The sequence below is a fragment of the Diuraphis noxia genome, unplaced genomic scaffold (assembly GCF_037042655.1).
Source record: "Diuraphis noxia isolate RWA-SAM2 unplaced genomic scaffold, SU_Dnox_SAM2 contig0003, whole genome shotgun sequence".
NCBI lineage: Eukaryota > Metazoa > Arthropoda > Insecta > Hemiptera > Aphididae > Diuraphis > Diuraphis noxia.
In genome coordinates this window covers 4,019,262-4,032,280 of record NW_028301713.1, presented here as the reverse complement: position 1 = coordinate 4,032,280, position 13,019 = coordinate 4,019,262, and the positions used below count along the sequence as shown (strand labels likewise).

At 28.5% G+C, this 13,019-nt stretch overlaps 1 protein-coding gene across 8 annotated transcripts in view; it reads right to left on the bottom strand.

The window, feature by feature from the left end:
• The window catches only part of LOC107163176 (uncharacterized), a 49,239-nt gene extending 36,883 nt beyond the window's left edge, over window positions 1-12,356 (bottom strand). For 5 of the 8 annotated variants that reach the window (XR_016191155.1, XR_016191153.1, XR_016191154.1 and 2 more), the window contains exons 1-3: window positions 11,992-12,356; window positions 9,494-9,682; window positions 1,514-1,730 (exon numbers count right to left, since the gene is read on the bottom strand). The gene's annotated coding sequence lies outside the window, so the exon portion shown is untranslated. The remainder of the gene's footprint in view (window positions 1-1,513; window positions 1,731-9,493; window positions 9,683-11,991) is intronic. The other 3 variants (XM_089224579.1, XM_089224582.1, XM_089224581.1) reach the window with 2 other exon arrangements.
• Window positions 12,357-13,019: the final 663 nt, after the last annotated feature.

Genomic DNA, 13,019 nt, shown 5'->3' with positions numbered 1-13,019 from the left:
GATAACACAATACTGATTTAAAATTGAAGGATTATTCAATAATTACACTACCTATTAATAATAAAATATCAAATATATGGTTTAGTTAAATAATAAAAAGTAAATTTTACATAATACATAAATACATAATAGGTACATAAATATTAATCACGTGTTAAAACTATTAAAATATATTTAATAAACCATTAATACAATACGAATAGGTATGCGATTTAAAAGTTGAAATATTAGGTCAAAATATTATAATATCCTACCCTGACCAAGTTACACAATTTACACAAATAGTATAGTTCTTAAATTATTCCTATCAATTATATAACTAATTAAATTAAATTCCTTTCATTATCAATCTGGAGGTCCACAACTCTTGGTCAAACTTTAAATATTATTGCTATTTATTACGGGTATAGTAGATATTAATCAGATAAAAAAAATAATCATTTAATTTAGAATTGGACTAATATTTATTTAAATCATTTTAATTGAATTGAAGAATGGGATAAAAATAATCGTAGAAGTAAAATAAATATTTGCGTCTAATGGGTATGTAGTTAGGTATAGGTATGTATATTAAGCAAAGAGAATTGGAAATTAATCCTAACACATAATTCAAATTCACTTGTTTTAATTAGTATACATCGTTCTTGGTTAAAATGAAACATTTCAAACAAATTAAAACAAATTGAAACAATAAAATGTTATTTTTTTTTAGTAAATCGTGATTTAAATGCTATGAATGCTTTGTTTTATATATGAGTACCTATTTGTAATTTTAAGGTAAAAAAAACGTTGATAATGAATTGAAAATACGCTTATAGTTAATCATTTTTTAAATATTTTTATAATAACGATTTCAAAGAAACTATAAATTAAATTTCTAATGAGTTTTTGTACTTATAGATGTTAGTTATATTGAAATATGTACATATCTTTGGCACCTTTGTAAAAGGTTAGAAAATGTATAAACCACCAAACACCGATATTTAATCCTTTGATTATTAATTGAAACTTTACCAGACTATTAAAATAAAAGGCACCTACACAATAATAATTATTATAATTTATTCAACAAAAGTGACATTGTCTTGAAAATATCAAATTAAGATATATCATGATATTAAACAAAGATTTTATCATAATGAAATAAATTAACAGACTGTTTACACTGTCTAAAGTTATACATTTACGATGCAATGCAATTATAAAATGAAATAATTTAGTTATTGTAAACCACGAAGGGATAATAGTTAATAGTTAATAGTTTGGTATTTATCAAGAATAAATGTCTTATAAAATATATATTTTTATTTATTATAGTTAATTTTATCATGGATTAGAGAATTATCAATGTTAAAAGTTAATTGACAATATTGTGTGTTTCGAACAAAATAATTGTTATATTATCTACCCCATGTGGCCAGTCTTCAATACAAAATAATTTAATTTAATAATTCATGTATCTAGCTGGCTGCAGAGATTCCTGACAAGTGAAAATACAAGTTTATTAATTCACCTTGAAGTTGTTCGAAACGGAAGTTTGCCTTAAGTGGTGAGCAGACTTGAAAGGACGGTTTGAAGTGAATCGGGTGAGGTGGCGGCGTACGAGTAAGCACTGGTCGACTGCGATGATGGGATGCGCGTGGATAAAATTGTCCAGCTGACGGTTAAACCGGAAGCGATCGCCGTGGAAGTGGCCGCACATTTTGCAGAAGACTTTCGACAGCACTGATCTTTAAGCAGTTCGAATAATAAATATTTTTCAGTTCATTTTTAAGATTTTGGCCACATCAGGGGAATGGTTTTTATTCACATATTATATCTACAATAACGATCCTATGAAAATTGATACATAATACCAGTCGGCTTTTGTAAGATCGAACGGAAAATTAAACCAACGACAGTTACAGTTAATTTGAATCGAAATCAATATTATATTGTATTATATTATTATTTGAGATAGCTCGAGGCTTGTCGAAAAAAAAACGATTTTCAATACCACGCGTTACTGTAAAAAAAACCATAAAACATAAGCCCCGTTATGATGGACTTATATTCATATTGACCTAAATATAATAATAATATTGCCAGTAAAAATAATTTTAATTTTAAAGAAGTAATTTGTTAATTGGAATAAAGATATTTCTTTGCAGCCATATTTAATTTTACTCATCGAATACTATGGCCATTTAAATATGGAGAGGATGAGGAGAGCACGAAAAAAATAAGATATATAATAAAAATCAAATATTAAATGTCAACAAATGTACAGCTAAATAAATACTTTTTTTTATTAACTACATTATGTTAAAATATTATATATTTCTTCATTGGAAATTATTATTGATATTTAATGAACTTCCCCTTTAGTTTATATTTGTATAAATTCTTATAGATTCGTAACATTTGTGCCAAAATTTAAAATTCATAGTATAAATTATTATACTAATAACTATTAAAATTGAATTTGTAATCGTTTATAATCGTAAAATTAAAAATAATCCAATTACAACAAACATCTTAAGTCCATTTTTTTCTTTAGCAAGGACTACGTTCACTAAAGTAACGTAGATAAGCAACGCCCTAAGAAGTACCTATTCACGTACGACCAGTCTTTGGAAAAAAATGGGTTAAAGTCTTGCCAACAATTTTAATTTTATATGTAAGCCGTAAAGGATCTATAAATTATAGTAAAATTTTTATTTTAAAGATTTATTAATTCGATTATTTTAATTCTACCATCATGGGAAATAAATTTGTGGACATTGTAATGAATACACAGAGGATATTATAAATGATAAAATATTCTAAAACTTCAATACAAAAAATTCCATTTAATATAATTATCCGTTTAATGAAATAGTTTTGAGAACCAAATAAAATTTATTTAATTCTATTTACTAACATTTTCTATAATTTGAATTTTTTTATGCCCCGTGAGATTTCTCGACATGGAAGTTTTTCTGTATTAATTACGGATTATTATTATGCGGCTGCTCCAATACATAAAACAGAACCATTTGTTGATTAAACATATAATACATGAAAAACAAATTGAAAATCTCCTAACTGAATAATTGAAGTACAATTCGTTTTAACATAAAGTAATATCCATATCGCTATCTTAATATTTACGCGAAAACACGTCTTTGGAATTTGATGGATGCATACAAGAATGTTTCTAATTAATTCAAAATATATCTGACGACGAAGTCGGGTTGAGAAATAATAATTATGCTAAAACCGTAGTATATGAGTGTGCACCACTGCAGCGAGCGTATATATTATATTTTGATATGGTTGGTAAGTAGCTGGTAGGTTTCTACTACTATTTTAAGACTGTTTAATATAAGAGCACTTTCTTCCTTCAGAGGAATCGTATGTCAACGAAAACGATTCAGCCAAAAATTAATGGTATCGAGTATAAATATTAAATCCTATACAATATACACTATATAGGTAATACAAGTGACAAGAATAATGGAAGTAGACTATCATTAAACATGCCATTTCCTTAAATCAAAAATTAATATTACAACATTTATAACCACTTCATCGGATCCCATATCAACCAAAAGTCTCTTAGAAAGTACAATGTATAATATATGAATTACATAGGTACTTGTTGAAAGTGCTTCTAAAATAATAAAATATATTATTTAAATGAACTTGAAAAAAAAAATAGCCAAATGAAAAAATATTTAAATACAATCAATAGTATAAAGTAATAGCAATAGTAATAGTTAATCGCGTATGGTAAAATTGTGATTAAATATATTAGAAATACTTTTAAACTATACTATGTGACTACGAAAAAGTTGCTGTCTATAGGAGCACGATTTGTTTAAATAAGTTATTTTTGTAGGTATATTTACATATTTGCTTAATTTAAATATAGATAAATTCAATAGAAAAAAATCCCAACAATTTAGCGAAATTAATCTGTTATAAAAGAAAGCTTGGATTTTTTTTAACGTCATGTACTCATGTGGGTAGTTTTAAATTTAAATTCACACAATAGTTATCTAATTTATATTTTTAATTTCCTTGATGAATACATCAATGAGGTTATATTCTCAAGTAATAGAAAAATCAAAAGATCTCAAAAATCTCAAAATCTGATCTCGTAAGAGATTTATAAAATAAAATATTTTCAACTTCACTTTCTTATGTATCAGTTGATAAATCCGAGTATGGTTTGTATGTCATCGCGGAAAGCGATTGGATATAACGACCATAATAGTTAACGAACTGCTGTATTATGCGACTACCTATATTGAACTATATTGATATAGATTGAACGAATTACGATTTCTTATGGCAGGGCTAATGACGGTGTGGTGAGGCCGGCGGCGGCACTGATTGGACTAGGCTGTTGCGCGGGTCCGTGGTGGTTATAATACTTGTTGGTGGTGTTGTGGTGTATGTTCGTGGAATAACCACCTCCATTGCCACTATCCAATATTTTATCCTGTTGAATGCATCCGTGAAGGGTTTAGCGAGACCTCGTAAGGGGTGGGAGGGATGGTATATATATTCTATAATAATAATAATAATATGACACCACGCGGTGAACTCGTATAATATGGCCGCAGCGATATTATTAATATAACAAATAATAACTGACTCGCATACAACACAGTAAAGTTGCGGTGAATAGTAATAATAATAATAATAATGATGATAACAATAATGTAGTAGTGCGAAACGTGCGACGGCGGCTGGTCCGGCGGATAAATACGATGACGGATGGGCTCGTGGCGGCGGATGATCGATCAAAAAGATTGTAAGTCGTACATTCATACCTACATATACATATATACCGCGAATAGCTTTAAATATATTATTATTATTATTATTGTATACATATATATTATACACGGAAGCGCTGCAGCCGCAGGTTTGTAATAATAAAAACGTTGGGCGGATGTGGTCGTCTTTTTAAAAGATTTAAGCGGTGAATAAAAAGAGGGAAAGAGAGAGAGAGAGAGTAAAAAACGGAAATTAAAATAAAAAGCTACAACTGTCAGGCGCATGGCGGACAATATAATACAGGAATATACTCGTATATATTATATTATTATAATAAAGCGATATAAATCGTATAATAATAATAATAATACACGTATATAGTTTCATCACGTTGTTATAATCCTAACGCGTATCAAAAATAATATAATATAATAACTGATGCTGCGTAATGACATAGGTATTAGTATATTATAATGTGGCTCACGTATTGTTTATTATTATAAAAGATACGGTTACGGTAATTGTTGATGTAATATTTTATCATTAAATTCTACGTAAAAAAATAAAAACATCATCTCGCAGTCGCGTTGTGAGCGTTATAATAATAATAATAATAATAATATAATTATCATTGTTTGCAAGTCTGACGATCAGGCGGCGGCGTCGGTTGGGAGGATAGGCATCATATGATATTATTATTATTATAGTCGTCCCGCGAGTATTGTACGTTGGCCCGCAAACACCGGATCGGAGGCGTCGGCGGCGGTGGTGATAAATTTCAATTAATCGCACGTCGGTCACCACCGTGGCGCTTATATTATTATGATTATTATTTTACGATTATATATACTATCATTATCGTTACTGTTTTGTTTTTTTTTACCCGTTTGCAGATTATTCGTATATTATGTGGGTTGGCGTGTACCGAATATAATAATAATAATAATAATAATAATAATATCTTTGTCGCAGCGCTGCGTGCGAGCGCGTGACGCACCGGTGGAAAAAAGATTCGTGAATCCTAATTATACGTCACGGGGTACGTATGTGTGTAAGTGGGGAGGGGTGGTTGACGATGACTAAGGGAAGGGCATGAACCGATGGGGAAGGGGAAGTTCGTCTCCTATACTTGCCACCCCTATAGTCAGCAATACGGCCGACCGCCTGTGTTCATTGTGTTGTTGTTGTTATTATTATTATTATTACTATTACTATTATTATTATTATCATTATTATTACTCGGGTGGTTTTACTCCGTACGCAAACACAATGTGGTGTCCTCTTCCCCTAATCCCTGCACTCCTGCACCAGATCCTTCTCTTCCTTTGCATCCTGTTCTCTCTCCGTCCGATGATTATATTAGCACGTATAATACACACACACACACACACACACACACAAACGTGCATTATATTGTGATACACACACGTACGGGATCGCTCGCGCCATATACACGCTATGGCGACATTTACGGGGTGGCGTGTGGGTGTGCAGGGACCAAAGAGGGGTGATTGGTGGGAGGGTGTGATGACGTGTCCGGCGGAGCTACTCTTAATTACCTCGGCGGCGGGAAACATTGATGATGCTGCGGCGCCGAGTCGTTACCACACACCGTCACCATCACCGACGACCCGAAGTGAAAATAATGAAATGAAATTGGTCGGTCACAGTGCGAGATATATTATTTAAGCGCACACTATATTATAATAGAAAGATAGTGAAGAAAACATTAAATGTCTACAACAGCGTTTCCCAAACCATGGGTCGCGACTCGCGGTTACGATTACCGTTATTTTAGTCGTAAATTGATAAATAGTATAAATAACTAGTATTGTAGAATAAATGACGTAAAGTTATTATGATTATGGAATTTTTTTTATCTTATCGGTAAATGTGCTAATGACTAGTAACTAGTCGATATTCACACTAAATTTTCTATTATACTAATTTTTTGTATTTTTTTTATTATTTATTTTATTTATTTATTAATTAAGTTATTATTATTCAGTATATTGTATTCGTATTGTATTTTATAAAAAAACTCAATGATAAAATGGATTATAGTAAAAATTTTATTTATTTAAGGCATACTTTTTTTAAGGAGGGGGGGTCGCGTATCTAATAAAGATTAAATGTATGGGTCGCCATTGCAAAAAGGTTGGGAAACGCTGGTCTACAAAATCATGATATTTTAGATACCTTCGGCAATTTTATAGTATACTTATATTCAAAAACTAGTTATTTTGATTTCAAAGGACGCTATCATATGCTTATCCTGGTTTTTATTCTAGAAAAATATTCTAATCCTCCGTAGCATGTACGAAAGAAGGATTCTAAATGACCGAATCACGTTAAACCATCTCAAGCAATAACACGTAATGAACCGAAAATAATATCCAAAATGTAATTTGGGTTTTTTTTTTGAGAAAATTGTGAAACATTTCAATCAGTTTCCCAGAATTAAAATCAGAGCTAGTATTATTGTGATATACTATTGCAATTAGAATCGTCCGTCTGAGGAAAAATATAACTTTTTTTCACAATGCGATACACAATCGTGAACTACGCAACGAAAACAGATTGATTTGACCAAAATTCTTATTCCTTATACAAGTGATAATATCTGGTTTAACCTATTAATTTTATGTACAATATGGCTCTAAAAATTTGTCAAAAACTGGACAATCACTATCTACAACTTTAATTTTGAACTAAAATAGTAGAATGACTAGAATTGCATTGAAAATACTCAAAGTATATAGAAATAGAATATATCGTACACAACAACACGATATTCCCTTAAATCATACTATTGTTAACAGAGTTTGTATAGTACAAAAATGTAAAAATACTCATAAATACACTGTAGGGATAGTAAATAAAATAAAACATGTTCTTCCCATCAAAACCAAATAATATTCATTCAAATGATTTTGTTTTTTAAATATATATTAATATATTATTTGTATTGATTTAATAGATTTTAATAATTACAATATGATAATGTTCGTATTGATTTGGTATGCATTAAGATTGAATAGGTTATCGCAACTTTATCATAGATGTATCATTACATTATAGAAAACTCTTTGAACGTACATAATGCATAATATTATTCACTACTTATACTTATACTGTTATACAACATTAAATGGTATAATTTTAACTGCATGAAAAAAATAAAATAAATTAAAAGTTATTGCTGTAATGTAGTTAAACATGGTTTGAAAATCCTATTTATTTTTTTAAATAATAAATGACAAAATAATTTTATTAGAAAAAGTGTAATAACGAAATATGTAGAATATTTTTTAAAGAATATTTTATAGATTATCTGTAATTTTCATAATTTTCAAATTAGTTCTAGGTTATAACTTATAATAGATATTAATGTATTTAAATGATATGCAAGCAACATTAGTAGATAAAACAACATTTCCAAAGTATAGAAGATTCTATATTTTCAACTAAAATTAATTATTCATCAATTGATGATCTTTTTCAATGTAATAACCAGAATACTTTGTGTAAAATAAACATTTAAATATATTATTAATCTAAAGATATCATTGCCAATTTTTTCAGAATAATTGATAATAGTAAATTAATGCGTAATATTTTACTGGTTAAAACTTAACCATCAAAATTATCAGCTATAAAACATATTATTATCTGGCCATACTAATCTGGAATTGTTAAAAGTTCAAAGTAAGTAATCATATTCTCACGGAATAAAATAAATTCTTTAATAAAAATAAATGGTAAAAAGTTTTATCTCAGTAAAATTGTATAAACTATCCAATAATATCATAACATTAGCATATTTAAAAAATAAAAATCTGTGTATATAATCATATATAATATATGATGGATCATGGTGTTTACCATAATGTTTGACAGTTGAAAAAATAAGAAGGAAGTTAAACCATACCTACCACATTAATTGTGAAAACCATTGGGCTTAAAATATATTTTCAGTTCTTACAATTATTTCCTAGGTAGGTTAACCTACAGTTAATATTCTATACACACAACGGAATTGACGTGGTATGTTCTATAATACGGGTCGTACAGGAAAAAATGAAGAACATGGAAATCTCGATTCGGATTAAGTTTCCAATATATTATATTACCATTTAAATAATCATATTATAATAAGAAAATACAATTTTTTTTCTTAGATCAAGTACATAATATAATGTTTATATCTATATTATTAACGTATAGTCATACCTAATATAATACAAAGTATAAAAATCACTGAAACCTAGATCAAAGCTAAATTCGTTCACAACAATTTTAACAAACAGTATTATGGTATAGGTACCTCCACATGCGTATTATACACTCTAATAGTATATAGGGGGTAAAACAAATAGTGATTTGTTTTTAAACCTCTCAAAAGATATACTTATGCAAATACACATATATACATTATACGTATCGCGACGTAATACGATAGAATATTATAGTGAAGTTTTGATAAAACACCATAATATATCTACCACAGAGTTTCCTTTGAGAGATCAATATTCATTTAGCGAAACACAAATTTAAAAAGACCCTCAAGTATTATATTATTATCATTATTTTAAAACAATAATAATAATTACATGCGGACGAAATCATTTGATGATGCAACACATTTCATGTAATAAATATATTTTTATTGCACCGCAGTATCGTCCTCGTATTATTATTATTATTATTATTTTCGTTATTATATTATGATACGTATACGTACTGTTCCTCGGTTAGTGGAGAATGAGTGTGTCCGTGTTTTATTCATCAGTTGCTCGAGAGTCTCTTCAAACGAACAAATGTAATGAGTGAAAAGGTTTTTCGACTTTTGTGCATAGTATTTGATACGCATATTAAAATAATACCAAGTGACATTGATTCGTATCAACGTGTTTGTAATACAAAACACCCCCTGAAGAACGAAAAGAAAAAAAAATATAGAAATTTTTTCTCAATAATTATCATTAAAAAACATTGTACAATGATTTGATAATATTAATTTTTTTTGGTGGTACATAAATAATACATTTTTTTGAACAACTAATGTTGTTTGAATTTCCGATAGTCATACCAATTAAATATGAGTCTTTGAGTATATATAAACAGCCAGACCCACTTAAATTAAACAGCTGAAGGATGATATGATGTGTTTCAAAAATATTTGAAATATATAAATGCATGTTTAACTATGCTGCAGTCGAGCTACAATGCTATATTATTAATATAGGTATATAAAAAAGATATATTGCGGTAACGGTTACAATTAAAAAATTATGAGAATTCCAAGAAAGTTATGAAAACTGCTTAAAATAGTAAGGATTATAATAACAATAATTGAATTAATATAATATTATATGTTATATGTATATGCTAAAGAACACCAATTTAAATATTTATAAACAACTTAAACTATCCAACGCTATATACGTATTAATAATTGTTTAAAAATATTATTTCTGATGTAATGAACCTTGGATTTGCGGTCAACTGACTTTTATTTTTAAAACGACATTAAGAAACATAGAAAACTAGCTGTGTAACCATTGTCCGAGAAAAAATGAAGAAACATAAAACACAGGGTACTACCGGCATATCTCAGCTTTGGTGTATCTCACTTTGTGAACTAATTTGACCGAGATGGTAAATCCACCTGTGGCGGATGGGATAAGCACATGGTATATTGTTAAACATAAATCACAAACTACTCTAAACTTTTTTGATATCTCAAAAAACGATCGCTGAAACTTTTGCCAAAACTAGTCTAGTAGTTTTGGTGTCTGTAAGCAGCTATAAGCATACAAACATTTCCTTTTGTTATACATTATTTAAATAACAAACAATTAATTAAATATTAGTATTATTTATTTTTATTTTTTTTATATAAAATCACAGCAACGCATGAACAGCTTTTTTCATTGTATTTCTACAGCATTGTAATTATGTGAAATGCCCTATATATATATATATTAAATAAACAAGAAAAATTCTAATTTGGTGAGCCAAAACGAAATTCTTGTATTATTTAAATAATAGCAATCTATAGGGTTTTGAAATAAACACTCCTTGAATGGCAAAAAATATTTATGCAAACTTAAGTGGTAATTGGTTTAGTAATTTCTTAGTATATAAAATTATAAACTATATAATCGTGCATTTATTTTTATACGTAAATATAAAATAATATAATATAATTTATATAAATAATATTATACGTTTATGGAAATAATATTTTAAACATATTAATAAAATATAGTATATACCATATATGAATTACTAATTCATAATACTTCATAAAGTAATAGGTAGTCAAGTACGTAGAAGTACGTAGGTCTCTACATAGATTTTATAAACGAAAAATCTTCTTTGACTTCATGTAGTACACACATAATCACAATAAAAACTATAACACATTAGAATTCTACTAAATCATTATAGGTTTTAAGAAACTTTGTTGTCACTTTTCAGGAAATTTATCTATACAAATTAAATAGTTGACAATTATTAATATCATATAAAGAAAAAACAAAAGAAGTACCCTTAGTCATAATTTTAGACATATAAAAAAAATTACTCGTGTTTATCTACAAATCTGGCTCAATCGACTAGAAGTGATTAAATTAACTATAGTCAAATAATGTATTGTGTTGGAAAATGGTATCAAGAAATAAAGTGAAACATTTAATAAATACATTTTGTCAGGTAAAAATATTGTGTTGTTAAATGTTTTTAAAATTTTAATATTTTGGCTTACATGACTAAAAGTTTCATCACTACTCACTCAGAATCTAATATAGGGAATACAAAATTAAAAAACACAATACACAGATGTTACGAATATTTTATAGTCGTAGTTATAGTTAAACGGTGGACAATGGGATTTTGTTGATTTTATTCTTTGTTTCAAAAACGAAAACGAAATAATATTCTGTCTAAGTAGTAAGTACATAGGTGCACGTATATTAAACATTATATGCATTACCAGCTATATATGATGACATTCATAGGATCTGTCGGAAACGTTTCTTTTGAAATACGAGAGCAATATTCATTCGGCAAAACACTCAGTCGAAAAGACCCACAATACACATTACGCATAAATATTATACATAGTAATAATAATCATCATTACGCGTGGGAGTAGAATCATTATATGTCGAGAAGAGACGTATTTTAGGATATTGTACTGGAGCATATTATTGTACGCCAATAATGTTTACTTACCGTGTGGATTATACACGTGCATAATATTATACTGTGTGTATTCCTCGGTAATATTCACACGTGAACGAGTGAATGTCCGGGAGTTCTTATTCATTCGCACGATAATAAGAGTTACTTCAAACAAAACTAAAGTATAAAAGCATAAAAGGTTTTCGTGCCCGTGCGCCGCGCCGGCTACGAACACAAATTCTCAGCTAAGTAATACGAAACTGCTCTCCCGAAAGTTTTTATAAAAAAAAAAAATACAAAAAACCATCTGTGAAATGTTTTTGACAAATAAAATGATGGAAATAACTTTCGAATTTCGTGCGGAACGTCGAACGTTGTCCTAGCATACAATTTTAAATGATTTGTGTATTTGAATATTATTGTATGGATTTTACAGCTCTGCTTTTGCTATGCATCTGATTATCAATTCATACATCGTAAAATAAAAGTAAGACCGAGGGGAGGGAACATCCCAACATAATATTATACTATCAAAGATGGAAGAGCTCGAAGAGTAACCCAAAGCTCAAGGTAATGACCTATCATCAGATGTTTAAAACATTTATACTGCTTATATAATAGGTACCTACAAATAACTTGACATTTACAGCGACCTTTTACGAAGATTGTAGTTTATTATGGTACTGAATATTAATTAATTTAAAATACAAGGTATACACTATACAGCTGTAAAATTTTTAAAATAACTTGTCAAATTTATCGATATACCTGGTCTAAAAATAGACGATTAAAAATCAACGAATATAAATCGATTCGAATTACGTATTCATTCTTCGTTTAAAAGATATCCAGAAAAAATATTTAATAACAAATAGAAAACGAAATTTTGGATTGAAAAATGTTAGACAGTATACTTGACCAGAAAACTACAACTTATTCAAACCAAGTGAAACTGAATTATATAATTCGTCCTCTTCTATAAAATTCTAAATTGAATATCAATACCAAACTACTTCTATACAAAGCTATAGCTGTGAACAGGCTAGTTTGGTCATATATAATGTGAAACAGATAGAACT